The following is a 17,608-nucleotide window of genomic DNA, read 5'->3' as shown; positions in this document are numbered from 1 at the left end:
TGTTGCATCCCTCTGCCTTTTCTACAAGTATTTTAGTGGTGAATGCTCTGACGAACTGCAATCACTTGTGCCCCCACGATGCGAGCACCCTCGACAAACCCGACAGGCTACTAGATCCCACCCCCACACTGTAGAGATCCCTAGATGTAAAAGATCTTTTTACTCCAATAGTTTCTTCCCCAGAACCGCAAGACTCTGGAATTCCATTCCAGGTCCCTGCTTCCCCAACAGTACTGACGTGCAGAAGTTCAAGTGTAACGTGAACCGACACCTTGCTGCCCAAATCCCTACATAGTACCCCAGTAGTTGTTTCCCCTGATAGTAGCCCCCTACACCAAAGTGGCAATTTGCCTTGTTTGGGGTGAAAATGTAATAAAAAAAAAAAAAATAAAAAAAAATATTAGAAATAACTAGTTTCTTTGTTAGTTATCTGATGTCACGTAACCAGGTCAACATTATTTTGATTAATTGTTGTTGTTTTTTTAATTCCAATCTTTTTTTATGTAAATATTTACTGGTCTTATTAAATTTCAAACCTGTTATTATCACAGAACCTTGTAATATTATTGTACCAAATCTTCATCGTTTTCAATTACACTCCTCTGCCATCGAAAACATCCATTCCAATAACATTGTGATGTACAACAACACCATCTCCTGCTTCCTCAGGTAATTTAGCGCCGCCCGGAACTCAAAATATCCAACTCTAAGTGTTGATGTTCCAGAACTGAACCCAAATAGTTCTAAATAGTTTAAATGAATATGTCATATCATTTCAAATGAATATGCTACAGAGGAGAATGTTTAAACAAGATAAATATTTCCAAATGATTTGTGTGAAAACTCAGATAAAAACTGATTTCCATTTACATATGTACGAAGATAAACTTATTGAGTTTTTGTGGGAACATAATATAAATTTTCATCAACAATTGTCTCCTCTTGAAAATTATTTGCCAGAAAATGGTTCAAGCTAGAAATAACATGTTTATTGTCCTGAATACATACATCTTTAAGTATAGCTCATGTATCCATCCTACTTAATAAGCTCTAAATGTCTTGAACCATTTTTCTCACTTGAAGTCCTTCTTTTTTCTTGTAATAATTGTCTTTACAATTCAAATTTCTTACACAATCGTGAATTCTGTTGCCTAAATTCCCATTTCTTTTTATTTTCACTCACAAAAAAGAACACTAATTTTCTTATTTTTTTTAATTGGAATTTATTGAGATGAGTATTATTTATTAATTTTTATTTATTGCAGACTATTATCCTCATCTTTTTCTTAGTTGTTTCACTACATTTCGGCCAACTATTCCTCTGGCCTTCCTCAGGTGGTAAAATTAACTAATTTTCTTCATTCTGATTAAAGGCATCACTAGGGATAATACTAGCAAGCTGTCTATAAGCACATATCGTTTTACTCTCATTTGAGTGAGACTTGTCCAGACAGTAATTTTTTGCATTGTCACGAGTATGTATGAAATAATGCTACAGGAAATATCATATCATTCTCATTAAAATGACTTGCAGAAGAAAATTTCAGGAAAATAATTAGGAGATTAATTTGAAAATTACTGTGATATCTAAATACAAACTATTTTAGAATATCTTAGGTTTTCAAACGCAAATAAAAGTTTGCACATGAAAATTCATCAATCTGGAAACAATATTGTGGCATTATGAAAATAAACAGTTACAACAGAATTATGTAAGATGATTGTATGAGTATCTTGTGTAGGAGACGGGGAGTCTCGTCGTGGGCGACGAAGCGTTTCACTGAAGAACCACGGCAACACACAGCGAACCAACAAACAATGACAGCCACGGCGCAAAGGTAACTAACAAAGCTCAGCTGACTGCACGAATAGAAATGGAACCCAACGGTCACTAACGGAACCCAACGGTCACTGTACTGATCGCCACGAACGTCAGAACCCGACTGCCTCGCACCTCCAATGGACCAATTTTTATTCCTCAAGATGGCCTAGCTAATTTGCATCCCCGCGCGATCCTGCGAGATTCCGTCTCTAATAAAAGCAGGCAGGCGCCATCTTGAAACTCTTTCTTCCGCTGCCCCGACCACAGGATCAGCCACCACCCCACACGCCAGGCACACATGGACCCTCTTGCGCCGAGGGCTACGGTTAGTCTCACACTCCCCCTGGTCTCCAGATCACATACGTGACACGGCGGACGTGGCCGTTTGATTTGAGCACTCCTGCGGAGGGGTATTGCCGGGACTTCCTCATCGGAGCTCTCAGAAGTGGCATCGGAAGCATCAGCATCAGAGCTCGCAGTTGAGTCATCAGGTTCGTGGGGCACAGGTTGGATCCATCGCTCATCGTCGGATGACTCGCTCCTTCCACTGCTCGCAGTTGAGTCACCAGGTTCGTGGGGCACGGGTTGGATCCATCGCTCATCGTCGGATGACTCGCTACCTCCACTGCTCGCCGATTGGTCAGCACTTAGAGCGGGCCGGACATCCCTTACGTGGCGCGGAGTATCATCGACTAGTATGGCCTGTTCACTGATGACGCTGGTGACCCGCCCCCTCCAAAAGCTGCTGGTGTACCGGCCGCCGGGTGGCTTCACCCAGACGGTGTCTCCCACTTGGTACATCACCTGGGGTTCTCGTTGGTCGGGTAGACACACTTCAACGTCCTTGACGCGCACGTGGTAGTGATGAATCGCATCAGCGGGCGCACTGCCACCAGTCACGGCGTCCTTAGGCGTTGTGTTGTATCTGTAAACCGCCTCCGCGATCATACACTTCTTCCTGGCCGCGATCCTCTTCATGGTTCGGTGGCACCACTCCGCTATGCCGTTGCCGCTCGGCACATACGCGCATCGGTGTCAAAGGCGGATCCCCCAGTTGTCCATAAAATGCCTAAATTCCCTGCTGCAGAACGCCGTGTCGTTATCCGTGAGGATCTCCTCAGGCGGCCCCCTTTCGTAGAATATGGATTCCAATTCGTGGATGACACTGGTGGAATCCTGCCTCGCTAATTGGCGCCAAATCGCGAACCTCGTTGGCCCGCAGTCTATCAGTGTGAGGAAGTGTTGGCTGCCATAGTGGGTTATATCCATACCCAACTGACTCCAAGTCGCATCCACTCCCAGCTGTCCTTTCCGCCATCTGGCTGGGGCGGGGTCGATGGACTGGCACGTTTGGCACTCCCTGACCACTACTCTTACTGCGCTTTTTGGTATTGATGGTCTAGCCAACTTCACAAAGTAGTAGGTCCGTTGTACTCCGGGGTGCCCACTGTCGTGATGTATCTTCCTGATTTCGTCCTCCTCGACGGAGGCAGCACACAGAGGCAATGGCTTAGCTTCTTTCTTCATAGCCTCATACCATCTCCGTGGTACCCGAGTGAGCTTGTCGGCGAGGTTGTAGTCCGAGGTGACGAGCACTACGTCTACGGACAGGTTGTACTCCGTCACCAGTTTTTTCACAGTCACCAGTCCCGTCGCGGCGAGGAGCGATGAACTTTCGCGCCGAAATAGCTTGTATGAGTATCTTGTGTAGGAGACGGGGAGTATCGTCGTGGGCGACGAAGCGTTTCACTGAAGAACCACGGCAACACACAGCGAACCAACAAACAATGACAGCCACGGCGCAAAGGTAACTAACAAAGCTCAGCTGACTGCACGAATAGAAACGGAACCCAACGGTCACTAATGGAACCCAACGGTCACTGTACTGATCGCCACGAATGTCAGAACCCGACTGCCTCGCACCTCCAATGGACCGATTTTTATTCCTCAAGATGGCCTAGCTAATTTGCATCCCCGTGAGATCTCGCACGATCCTGCGAGATTCCGTCTCTAATAAAAGCAGGCAGGCGCCATCTTGAAACTCTTTCTTCCGCTGCCCCGACCACAGGATCAGCCACCACCCCACACGCCAGGCACACACGGACACTCTTGTGCCGAGGGCTACGGTTAGTCTCACAATGATATAAAAGAATTTATAAGTATGTTTGTTTAATGTGTCCAAATACAAATTGAATATCCTTGAAAATGTGTTTTATATTCACAACTTTTAATAAATAGTTTAAATCCAAAAGTACTTAAAGTTAAAACGCCGGAAGTGAACTCAGCTTATCTAAAAATGAAAAGGAAGTCACTGAGCAAAAAATGAAATTAAGGTTTTTGGAACACAAGAAGTGATTAAAAAAAACTTTTATACGTTATTTGGCAAAAGTCCATTTATTCATTTTCAAAAACCTTTTTATACAAATGCTTACAATAAGTTTTTTCTAACACAAGAAGTGTTAATAAAACGTTTCATACATTATTCATGATTGTTATAAGTAATTCAGTGATAAAACTTGTGAAAGACATACATATATTATTTCAAAAAGACACCATTTATAAAAATGTAAATAATAAAAAGTTTTCATTAGTTCTTTTGCATACTAAGACAAATGTTAAAACAAAAGAAACTATAGAAATGTGAAAAATGAAAGTTTATTACTTTTTTATCTTTTCAGGATAGCACAAGAAGTGTTAGAACCAAAATGATTTTTGGAAATTATTTCAATATAGTTTCGTATTTCGTTTCATGTTCTGTTCCATATTTAGGTAAACTGAGTTCACTTCTGATGTCTTAACTTAGAGTACTGAATTTTTGGACTTAACCGAAAATACTATAATAAAGTTCGAAAATTATGACAGAAGAAACAAAAAATAAGGCAATATGCTAGTATATGTGATATCCATAAAATTTACAGGATTTGTTTCAATGTTTTTTTCATGTGCTTTTATGCACTGATTTCTCTGAAATGCTGATGCACAAACTTCTCAAGAATAAGTTTTGATTTATCTGCGTTGTCTGTGATTACTTAAATGTTTTAAAGTTTTTAATTATAAGATGATTACTTAAATGTGATCAGAAAATACTGAGTAACACACTTCACTAAAATATTTTTTATTAGTGTGGATCGGCATGCGTCTTTACATATTTTTTTAATAAAGAGCGGAATTTTAATATTTGTCAATAGACGAGATAGATTTACATTAATTTCACAAAATATCTGAATAGAATATTTACCAACTTTATATAGTTAATACAGAAACAATTACATAAGATGGTTTACAAGATTTGTGAAGATTGCTCTCTACAGTGTGCAAATTAGATTTGTGAACAAGTTTTATATTCACATCTTTTAATTAAGAGTTTCTCTGGAGAATTAAAATGTTTTAATACAATTTTTAAAAATATGGTGGAAGATAAAAATAATCTCTTAATGTGTGCAAACAAGGCTATTTACAATTTTAAAAAATTTTCTTATTTTGTTCTCGATGGTGATGGGTGACACTATCTTCTACTAATGTTATTTCTTTCTCCTTATTGTTTTATATAACTGTCACGTTCAATAGCCCTGTAGGAATTCCATAGTCATAGTGAATGGTGTGTGATTTATTATTTCCAACAGCTTTTTTGGTATGTTTCCAAGACTTGATGCTATATTCAATATTAAACTTTTCGCTTGTCACTGAAAATATTGACATATTCCATTGTTTTGCATTGTAAAATAGTGGTCATCCAACAGAATCTTACATGTCTTTACATCTGTCTGGCTGAGCCTTCCACTGTTATTGAGACTAGTCATCTTCTAAAAGCCTTTTTCATTAAGCCTAGATTTTGGGAGGCAATTATAATCTTCTCCTGATTATAGTGAAGTGATCCACTTTTCAATCAGACATTGGACCCTTTTTTATCTATATAGTTCTGGAATTCATACCACTCTACATATGTAACATGTTGAATCGTCCATTCGTCCAGTTTAGCACTGAATATAATGTGGCTTACACTCTCTACATCTGTATGGTAGAATCTGAACTTTTATTCATTGCTGGGATCATTCATTTCTTTAAGCATTAATCACTAAGCCTTAATCTTTTGTTTTTACTTTACTTCAGTTAGTTTTAAAAGATCAAGGGCTCCCTCCTAGAGCTAACACATGATTCCATCATGATTTAAATTTATATCTAAGAGTTCTTTTAAGAATAGATGTTGTTCCGTTTATGGCTGCTATCTGTATTTTGTTACAGTTCGGTTTTCCAGAAATTGCTATTAAGTATTTCTGAAGAGTCTTTTTTATTTGGTCAGTATCACAACCAGTATAATGTTTATTTCTTTCAGAGACCATGCCATTTTTAGATCACTCTTTCGTTCCTGATATTTTGTTATCTTTTCCCGTTCAGCTCTATTTAGGCCATAGTCATGTGGTACTGTGATATCAATAATGAGCACAATTCTTTTGGGCTTGTTCCATATTACTATGTCTGGTTTCATGGCTTTGATTATTGAACTGAAGATGTTCGCATGTCATTTTTTTATTGTGAATTTGGCACATTTGTCAAATCAAAACTCCATGCATATATCATTTTGCCTTGATTTTAGAAGGCAATTATAATGCTTTAGCCAGACGATGGAGTCTTTTTTATTTAAGCATTTTTAAAATTGTTGACTCAAATCATATTTAACATGTTGATTGGCCCATTTGTTCAGTATATAACTGAATATAATGTGGTTTACACTCTGTACTTCTGTGTGGCAGAACCTGAACTTTTATTCATTGTTGGAACCACTCAACTTCTTATAAGCATTAATCACCAAGCTTTGATCTCGTGTGGGTTTGTATGTGTCTTTTTAAATTAGATCCATGTGCAAATGCTCTCGCACACACTTCACAAAAATATGGCTTTACTCTTTCTTCTTCATGCGTTTGCATGTGAATTTTTAAGTTTGATTTCCTTGCAAAAGCTGTGCCACACACTTCACATGAATGAGGCTTTTCACCCGTGTGTTTTTGCATGTGTCTTGTTAACATGGATTTGTCAGAAAATGCTGAGCCACACACTTCACAAGAATATGGTTTCTCTCCAGTGTGTATTCGCTTGTGGACTTTTATATAAGATTTTTTTGCAAAGGACGAACCACAAACGTCACAAGAATAAGGTTTTTCTCCGATGTTTGTTCGCATGTGCAATGAAATATGCGTTTGCATGTGTCTTTTTAAATTTGATTGCTGTGAAAAGGCTCTCCCACACACTTCACAAAAATAAGATTTTTCTCCTGTGTGCGTTATCATGTGTCGTGTCACAATCGATAGCGTTGAGAATGTTAAATCACACACGTCACATGAATAAGGTCTCTCACCCGTATGCGTTCGCAAGTGAACTTTTAGTGTTGATGTCTCTGAAAAAGTTGAGCAACAAACTTCACAAGAATATGGTTTTTCTCCAGTGTGTGTTCGCATATGTCTTTTTACTTTTGATGGTGTTGAAAATGAGGCATCACAAACCTCACACAAATAACGTTTATCCATTGTGATGTATTTTATCTTTATTAAAGATCTGTGTCAAATTTATGTTCCATATCCTTCAAAACAATGACATTTCTATTCTATATATTTTCATAATATGCTTTCCCCTTTCTCCATTGTCTCTGTAAATTAATAAAAGAACTTAGTTAATGAAGCATACAATAGGAAAAATAATATAAGTAACACAACTACAACAAAAACCAAAGTTTTCTAGACTTCTATTCCAGTGAAGAGTAGGTTTTGCACATACATTTAATGAAAAATAGTCACCAATTCTGAGAACAGATCACATATTAAAGACATGTGAACACATTTTTTTCTAATATAAATCAATTTTATGTATTATGGTTTAAGTTGACCTACATACTTGGAATAAATTGACATAAAAAAGACACAATGTAGTTATGACTAAGTGTTATGGCAGATATTGATGGCAGTTATGATTAGAAAAGCGGTTGTATAATTTCTGTAACATACTTTTATTTATTATACTACTGTTGAACCTTATATTCCACAACATTGGATACAAAATACTCTGAATTATTTTGTCCAACATTTTTCTCCAAATGTAATTGAACTTAAGTTGCAAACTTTAGCAATTAAAAAATTCGGATTTTTGTTTACAATTCAAATAGATTATTTACAAAATAAATTAGTCAATAAAGGATAGAACAAAAAGTTTAAATTGTTTTTTACTTTTTAATAATAAAGTGTATAATTTGGACAGGAAAATCTGAATCTTATTAAAATGATTTTTCAAGTGTCGTTTTCTAAGTAAAAGGACATAGTTTCAAGACAATGTTTGGAAAAGTCAAGTCATTTGATATCGAAGGAAAAAGCAGATTAATCCACTAAAGTGTCAACTAAATAAGTTTGTACAAATTTATTTTACTGAGGAGATACGAACTCATTTGACAATAAAAAGCTAGGAACTATGCAATATATAATTATTATTTTCTTTTTACTTTTTAAATTGTATTTCAACCAATTACTTATTTTAATATTAATTTAATCTTTTTATGCTTATTTTCATAATTATTTTTCTTTGCCAATTTATTTATTTGATTGATTTCTCAAATATTTATCCACACCTTCAAATTCTAGTTTATTCTGATACGTTCCACTATTTCATCCTCAATCTACAATAGTTTCGTATCAAGTTTCTTTACATTTTACGATCTACTAATTAATTTTGCTTAACATGTTATTTCTTAAAAAAAGAACAGTAATTGAATGGTTAATTTAAATCATATTAATTAAAATTGATTTTCATTCCATACTGGTTATGTCAATAATTTAAATTTTAAATTTATCAATTCTTCTCATTATCTGAGCATTTTATTTTGATTCTTTCATCTTTTCTCTTCATTATCACATGTAAAACCTTTACATTCTAAAAGAGATAACTCTGTTGTGTCAATTTTTATCAATTAATCGAACTCCCAGGCTTTCATATTTTAATATTTTGACTTAGTATTGTCTAATTTGTTTAATTTTAAACTTATAGTTTTTACATTATCGTCTTTGTAACAATATCAGTTCAATTTCTCACTTAGTTTTCTTCAACTTTATATTTTAATTAAATTTATTTTAATCCATCCTAATCTCTGTGTCTTCATATTTACAGTTACTTAATGTTAGATCTTTTTTCCATTCTTGTGTTATTGAAATTACTCAGTTGTTATTTTATTACCAATAACAATTATTACAATTAAATTTACTACTATTTCTCCTGTTTGGGTTATAATTATTTTAGTTTCCATATGTTACGTTGATAATAATTTATTTATTGCATCATTTTAAAATCTTAGCATTAAATTTAACATTCTCTTTCGACAATTACACTTCACCCTCGACATATGCTGTAAATTTTCTTTTTAATTTATTTTAATCAGGTTTTAGTTGTGATAACAAATTTATTTTTAAGACAGCTTTGAATAACATCTTATGTTTTGTTCAGAATGTCCTCTATAGAATTCACTATATGTTATGCTTTGAGTAAATATAGATTACATCTTTTTTATTTACTCGGTTTATACTTTCTAGGTTTATCTACTATTAACCATTTTAATTCAAATTCTTTTCTCTTCTTACGTAGTTTCCATTGTTCAATCATCTAATGCAGTTGTGTTCCTCTTGTTTTTAATATGTTTTATTGATAGAAATAAGGATAGAACAAAAATAATTATTAAAAATAAGATTGATTTTATTGCTTATCTCCACTCCACCTGCCTTTCATATATTTAGAATTTGTTTTACAACTAGTTTACAGACCTCAAAGTCAAAATCAAAATAAACATCAAGTGTAGTCTCACTATGAGCCATGAAGTCCCCGTTTTATGTATTTACACAAGTAAAATAAACTAACATCAAGTGTAGTCTCACTATGAGCCATGAAAATTTTTAACTCACTAAATCATTTATATCTAATTCAGGCAAACCGTTGAAATATTCACACTTTTTGGAAACATCCTGTTATGTTTGTGTAAGATGATTTACTGGACAAAAGTTCTCGTTTTGTTTTTACACAAGTAAAATAAATTTACATTGTATTTTTTTCCAAAACATTGTATAGATGTTCTTTTACTGGCAGTTTAAAACACAGTATTTATCATAATTATCAGCAATGGGAATGTGGATTTAATATTTTCAAAATGAATCAGAAATTAAGCTAAATTTTTCAGATTGAAAAGGAAAAAACACAGAATTCAATGTCGGATTATTAGAAAAGAAATAAAACCTTCAGACGAGTCACTTAAATAAATTAACTAAAACTTGTAAAACTTTCTTCCTTGGTGCTTTAACCAATCCTTTTATTGTACTTCGACCACACAAACACAAAGTTACTAAAATGTAAAAATGATTTATTTTTATGGTGAAAAATCTTAGGGAGAAAGATTTTTCTCCTCCCTCTCTATTTTTAAAAAACATCCAATTTTCAAAAGACTTGAATAATAGTATGTTTTATAAAATGTTATTTTATAGAATTGCTCCCGTCTCCAATACTGTGGTTATTATTTACTAAAGTACTCTGTGAAGAACCATTTTGACATTGAAAACTGCCGCAAATAACTTCTTTGGATGTTAAGTCATTTGATGCGAGAGAGGTAATTCTATAAAAATACCAAAACATAGATAAAAACTTGAATACTTATTTGCATGTTACTAGTGCATTCAAGATGAGAACAGTAGTGCGAATAAGCCAAATCATTCAAATTGTCAACCCTCATTAAAAAAATTCAGGAACATTTTAATTTCTTTTTACTTTAAGTTTGCTTGATCTTTTAGTTTTTGTTGTTTTTATTTCAATTTTATATTTTAAAAAATGTGGTTTATTTGATTGGTAGTTGTTAGTACATTATATAATTTATTTTTGTCAAGATTTCATGAGATATATGAAGATCATCAAAATATCAATGCAAAAAAACATGGTAATTAGCCAGGTGATAGCTGGATTATCAACTGCTGAAAGTGTGTTATTTTGGCATTTACAACTTTTTTATTAATCAAAATAATGGAATGAAATCTAAGAACATTCTCCTGGTATTTTCTCTTGATTTCTTGTTTAACTTTGCAAGTTTCATTTATTACAGGCTTCAATTATCAAAGTTTTCAACAGGGAATCTGTGGTACATTTATTCAAGCCTAAAACGTCTTTGTGGTTGTATTTCACCCTTTTCATATTTGGAAGGATTTTTTTCTATGTTTCACTTAATTCATAACATTCTTCACTTGCCAATCTCTTCTCGGATAAATTTAATTACACTGACTTGTGAATATACATTTTAGCACTGTAAAAAAAAAGATTACAAAACCTTAATTTCGATGTCAAATTAACAAAATTGATAATGGGGAATAAGTGAATCGATGAGAAACGATCAATATCCATTTGAACTTTTCCAATGGTGATTTATGAAATAAATTGGGATAGATAGAAGCAACTTACATTTTGAAAACTGTAAGTAAAATATAAAATAGACAGATGACACTAAAGAACAAGAATGCAAAACCCCAAAAAATTTAAGCAAAATGATAGAGAGTTAAGAAATGATTGGAGTTGGCGTTTGTTTAGAGTTCAATTAGGATTAGGGTTTTCAGATATTTTAGCACCTCCCCATGAAAATAGAAATAAAAAAAGTTGGAAAATAAATTTTCTTATATTTTAGGCACAATTGCCTAAAATGTAAGAAAATTTATTCACTTTATGATTTAAAAAAAAATTATTAGATCAAATTTTAACAGAAAAAGGACGTTGGGTGTAAATTTAAGCCAGGAAAAAACAGTATTCCACTTAATTTCAGTACCATTTGAATGCCCTGTGACAGTTTGGATAAAATTGAAATCAAAAACGTTAGTAGTCATATAGACCTACACCTAATACTACTTGTAAATCTATCTTATCACTAAACTCATAAGCAAAAAGTAAAACACACTTTTATCCTGTTCAAAACTCAAGTTCGGGACGGTAAATATTACCTATTTTCTATTTCTAATATTTCATATTCTGTATTTTCTTAAAACTCTTTTTTTTCTTCATATTTTCATTCCACTTGTCCTCTTAGCAATATATATGCAATAGGACATATACATTTGTTGCTTTGTGAAAACGAGCTTTATACTTGAAAATAATTATGAATAAAGAAATCGAAAATTAGATTTCCAATTAACTGCAAGAGAAAAAATTCATTAGGTGCTCAAAATAACACACTTGAACCCCTAAGTCAGTCCTCCCACCTCTTCTTCTTAATAGGCAGTATCTTCAAACTTCAAACTTATTTAACTATGGGTAGCTAGAACTCCAAGTAAAGTACATTTATCTGTCCGTTTTGGATGAAACTATTATATGTAAATCTTATCCCATTTTTTTTTTTTGCTTAAGATTTTCCTTACATTATGCAGATATTTTTATTCATATTTTATTTACTTATTTTAAAACAAATTAATAACTAAAAATAGATTTGTTTTCTCACAATACTTAATAGATACACGATTTCTGCTTACTGTTAGAAGAGAAACTATCTTCAATTCCCAGCTTATTTATTTGGGAGAGTGCAAAAAATTATTTAAGCAAGATAGTTATAATTTTTCATCCATGTGGGGCTGCAGAAATACCTGGTGTAGCAAGCCAAGTACATAGTTACCCCTCTTGGTGTGGTAGATCTATAGATCCTGTAATGTCATCCATCTAGAAGGAAAAATCTGATATAAAATCTGTGCTACTGACTCCCTGTCACAGCACCAAAACATGGGGAGGAGGCCTCCTTAATGCTGGTTGAACATCTTCCTAGAGCTGGTGACTTGAACAAATTATTAGGCTTGCAAACCTGAATTGCTTAAGGATTAGATAGACTGCCTATCACCTGACTTTCACACTCCTTCTTTGTTTTAGCCAGGCACAGAGGTACAATATCAGGGAGGCATCAGCCACCTTGTACTTGGCATTGTTTCTTGACAAAGACAATGAATGTCTCCTTCCACAATGTCTTTCTCTAACAAACTGAGCAAATTGGGTGTGCTTGCATGCCACTTGGATATGTTAGCATTAAATGAAACTAACCTATACTCCTCAATCTCCTCTATCTCTTAACATGAAACTATTTCTCCCACCTGTCTCTGACAAATATATGCACAGACTTAGTCTATATTCGTAGCACCCTTCCCTTGATTAGAAAGTAACATCTTGAATCACATGATCAGGCCTTCGTGTGCTTTCAACTATCCTTTCAACAGTGTGAGTTACTTATATTTTCTCTACCATTCTCAGTCAAATTAGGACTGTACTCTAATCGATCATGTCTCTGATAGTATAAATGCAGCGTTCTCCTTAGATACTAACGCCCAAGTACATGTGTTTAGTGACTTTAATGTTCACCATAAAAAATTGGCTTCTTCCTCAAATTACACAAATGCTGCTAGATACGTAAGTCCTAGTTTCTCTATAGCTCATTCCTTTACACAGATAATGATGTTCCCAACCCATTTCCCAGATCGTGAAGACCAGCTGGCTTCACTTCTAGATCTATTCCTTACCACAGTACCCGAGGATTATGTGACAAATGCCCATAATCGACCCAGTGGTATCAGTAGACCTCACTCTTGAATCCCAACCCTAAAGTGAGAAGCTGTTGCTCAAAATAACAAGGTACTACAAAAGGGTTGACTGGAAAGTCATTAGAAAACACATCAGAGATGCCTCATTGGCCAATATCTTTTCTCTTCTTGCTGAACAGTGTGCCAATGAGACAACAAAATGGGGCAAAGGGGCATTAATACATGTTCCCACACAGAAGCTCCACTCTTCCTAATGGTTCATTTCAAATTGTGCAGGGACATTGCACAAAGGCAACATGCATTCTGCCAGTTCATACATCAAAAGTCAAGTACAAATAAGAAAAAAATATATAAATGCAAGAAATTATTGCAAGAATAAAATATCTATAGCCAAAAACTTCTGCCGAAATTAACAGGAAATGCGTAGAATGGCAGAGGATTGGAAATCGTAATTTCTGGAAAATTTATAATAGTGTACTGAATAAAGGACAATCAGTAATTCCTTTATGATCAAGGAAATTAGAAGGTAAAACTTCCTGCCTGGCGATTCATCTCCAACTTCACCTTACACCCAACACACAACTCCCTCCCAAGTTTTCCTATGCAATGGCTATGATTTGGGCAATGTCATTCTACTGTACATATTTTAGCGGCCATCTCTGAACACATATCATGTACTGAAAAAGGTGGAGGAAGGCAGAGCTGTTGACCCTGATATATCTAAAGCTTATAACAAAGTCTGGCATGAAAGGGCTCCTAATGAAAATTAAATCATACGTATAAGGTGATGAATAAACCATCTAACCATCCATAGCCTTGAGCCCCTGAAGAGGCATAGGCAATCCACAACTTTGCAGATGTTTTTGTAGCAAGTTCTTTTGTTTTCCGGGGTGAGGGTGCTGGCCTCACGCCCAACCTTCTCAGAAGGTACATACAGTGCCTGGGCTTCGCAAATGGTCACCCATCTGGTACTGGGCAGGCTCAATGTTGCTTAACTTCGGTGATCTGGCAAGAACTGGTGTGTCAACGTGATTATGGCATACTAAGGTGATGAATACAATATATAATTAGATCATCCTTAGACAAAAGGACCACCAAAGTTGTCCTTAATAGACATACATCCAAACAGCATAATATTAAGGCAGGAGTGCGTTATGGTCGATCCTTGGACCTCTATTATTCCTGATATTCATAAATGACCTTCCTGATATTGGTATATTTGCCGATGATACAACAATTTATAACAGGTACAAGGGAAAAACGGATGTACACATAACTAAGGCAATGGCAGAATCGTTAGAAAACGACCTCCAAACCACAGTGGAATGAATCTATAAATGGATGATAACATTTAATGCTACTAAGACTAAGCTGTTTTCCTTTAACAATTACAAGAAGCCTCATCAACCACCAACAGCCATGATTAATAACACCATACCTGAGAATTCTTCCTTTAAACTCCTAGGCTTAATATTCACAGGAAATATGAACTGGAGAAAATACATTGAAGACATTGCAATTGCTGCTGCAAAGAAGGTGGGTTTTCTCTATCATGCAAGATTACTCAGATCTTCATATTTTCAGATTTTCTTGTGCGTCTACAATGCCACCATTCATCCATGCATGGAGTATTTTTTTAAAATAATATATTGTAAATTAAAAAAAAAAAAAAGTGCTTTTTGGAAATTTACCTGTAAAGTCCAAAGTTTTTTTAAAAACCACGTTGATTTTTTTTTTAATTGGAAGCCTATGTTTTGCTTATATTGTCCAGTAAGTAATGGACGATGACAACAATTTTTTCCTATTTCATTCAATGTTTTCTTTTTTCAGATATTTAAAAAAGAATTTCACTCGATAAAAAAGAATGAAAATATAATAAATCGAAAATTTATTTATTTGTTTGAGAAAAAAAAAAAATTCCTCGAGTGTCTTTTTTTTAAAGGAATAATCTTATGAGTAAAATTTGACTATTTTTAAACTATGGGAACACATATTTCTTCACGGACAAGGCTAGACGACTAACGCGAACATGTGGTTTTTACTTCCTTCTGTCCATCTGTAGTTCAAAACAATAAAAAAAAAAAACCTACCGGTTTTCGATAAAAATGTAAAATTCTTGCGTCATGGCGCCTTTTTCAAATAAGCATTTAAAAAAATTCTTTTATTTAAAAAATAAATGGATTTTAAAACATAAATATGGATAAATTCTTAACAATGAAGAATGGAACTACACATTGATTAGTAATTTTGATAGGTAAGTGATGCTTTGGAATTTATATCGATTTTTTATAATCGACATAAGTTAAATTTCGTTTATTTTCTTCAAATCTTTTTTAAAGAAAATCGATTAAAAAAAATATTGCATAATTTGCTATTACACCTGTTATTTTTTTTACAATTTGGTTTTTGCTCCTTTAATTGAAAACAAATTAGGGTTTGAATCATAATTTTCAAGTAATTATAAGTTTGGAAAGATAGGAAGTCGAATTATTCAATATTTTTTCATGCATTCGTAAGGTCGGTTTCTGACACACCTAGTCGTGAACCTAATAGGTCCTGACTCCTGCACTATCAACTAAGCTCCAAACCCTGTCCCATCACCACAATGTTGCCTCCTCTCTGTGCCTGTTTTACAAATATTTTATTGGAATGTGATCTGATGAACTCATCACACTTGTGACCACTCATAATACATACCTCCGACAAACCCACTTAGCAACAAAATAACGCCCCCTTTACTGTGGAGGTCATTAAATGCCGGAAAGACTTTTACTCTAATAGTTTCTTCCCACTTACTGACAAACTTTAGAATTCTTTTTCTGTTATCTGTTTCCTTGACTGTACTGACATGTAGAAGTTTAAATGTAACATAAACCAACATCTCGCTCATCTCCCCTTAATATGGTTCCAAATAGTACCCCCTTGCGTACAAGTGGCGATATGCCTTGTTTGGGTTTAACATGAGAAAAAAAATAAAAATTAAAAAATAAGTGACATTGACCTCTACTTTCCTTGTGTTTAAGTGAATTCCCCTTTCTCGTGCTTTTGTTTATTCATAAAAGCCACTCGTAGTTATCTTACTACTTTCCTTATAAACGATCATCGCCACAAAAGCAATACCTTTTGTTAAAATGTAAAAAAATTATTTTAAAAAATCAAGAAAAATCTTACTATTTTTATGACTTCAATTATCAAATGACTTGTTTGACTTAACGAAATGACAAGATTGGTCAGTTCGTTTTTTTATTTTTTTTTTAATCATAAAAGAAATTCAGTTAATACTTACTTTTGTTTCCAATCTGTTCTTATATGACTGATTCGCTTTGAAGAAATAAATGAATGCTTGGGGGAAAAGAAAAAAAAGAGCAAACTTGTTTTCTTTGTACGAACATAACAAAAATGCAAGATGGCGATGGAAGGGAAGATTCGCAGAAAATGAAAAAGAAAGGAAAAACATGAGAATGGAGAACGATTTCGTAAAATTGTCCGATTTTTTTTTTTTTTTATGATTACAGATAAAATTATTATTTATTTATTCATTTCAATATTTTAATATTTTGTTATTAAATAAGGAAGGACACGCCATCTTGTATTTTAAGTTGACGACAATCGCGACTTTCGTGAAAAGGTCACGGAATACCAGGAGATGAGGCATAAGAAAAGAAAGCGGAGGAGGAGGGGATGCATCTTAGTGGAAAATGATCACGCGACTTCGTTTTTTAAACTCGGGTTTTTCATTTTATTTTCGCCTTCTTTACGTAAAGAATATTTCTTTTATTTTTTATAATCTTTCGAAATGGGAATTGCTTGAAGTAACTATTGTCAAATAGAATCTTAAACTCAACCAACACAACGAAATTAGAACATTATTGTACTAGAGGAAAACATTTCATCTAATTCAATAGAATATATGTTCATCTTTATTATTATTTTTTTGTTTGTTTGTTACCTAAATTATGTAATAATCTCCTATTGTATGAGCCTTAGGGACTGCCAAAATTCACAGAATTACGCTGCCCTATATGTAACACGATGTAACTTTATTATAAATTAATATTATCAGTATAACTTTTGTACCATTTAAAAGAAGGGCAAAATAAACCAGTAATAATTAAAATAAAAAACTTTTCCATCGAACGAAAATAATGAATTGAGAGACGAAAATTGTGTTTACATAATTGGCGCTTTAAAATAACTTTCCCATGTAGTAGACATT

The 17,608-nt window shown here is 34.0% G+C and overlaps 1 long non-coding RNA gene across 1 annotated transcript; it reads right to left on the bottom strand.

Annotated features, from left to right (window-relative positions):
- Positions 1 to 5,048: 5,048 nt before the first annotated feature.
- Positions 5,049 to 16,817, bottom strand: LOC145252740 (uncharacterized). Its single transcript, XR_013863664.1, has 2 exons — positions 16,679 to 16,817; positions 5,049 to 7,463 (listed from the first exon to the last, which is right to left on the bottom strand). It is a non-coding gene; the product is annotated as an uncharacterized LOC145252740 (long non-coding RNA).
- Between the last annotated feature and the right edge of the window lie 791 nt (positions 16,818 to 17,608).

The sequence above is a fragment of the Euprymna scolopes genome, chromosome 3, assembly GCF_053919585.1.
Source record: "Euprymna scolopes isolate OS-2025 chromosome 3, ASM5391958v1, whole genome shotgun sequence".
In the NCBI taxonomy this organism is placed as follows: Eukaryota; Metazoa; Mollusca; class Cephalopoda; order Sepiida; family Sepiolidae; genus Euprymna; species Euprymna scolopes.
Note: the sequence above shows the minus strand (reverse complement) of the source record. Positions and strands in the feature narration are given on the sequence as shown.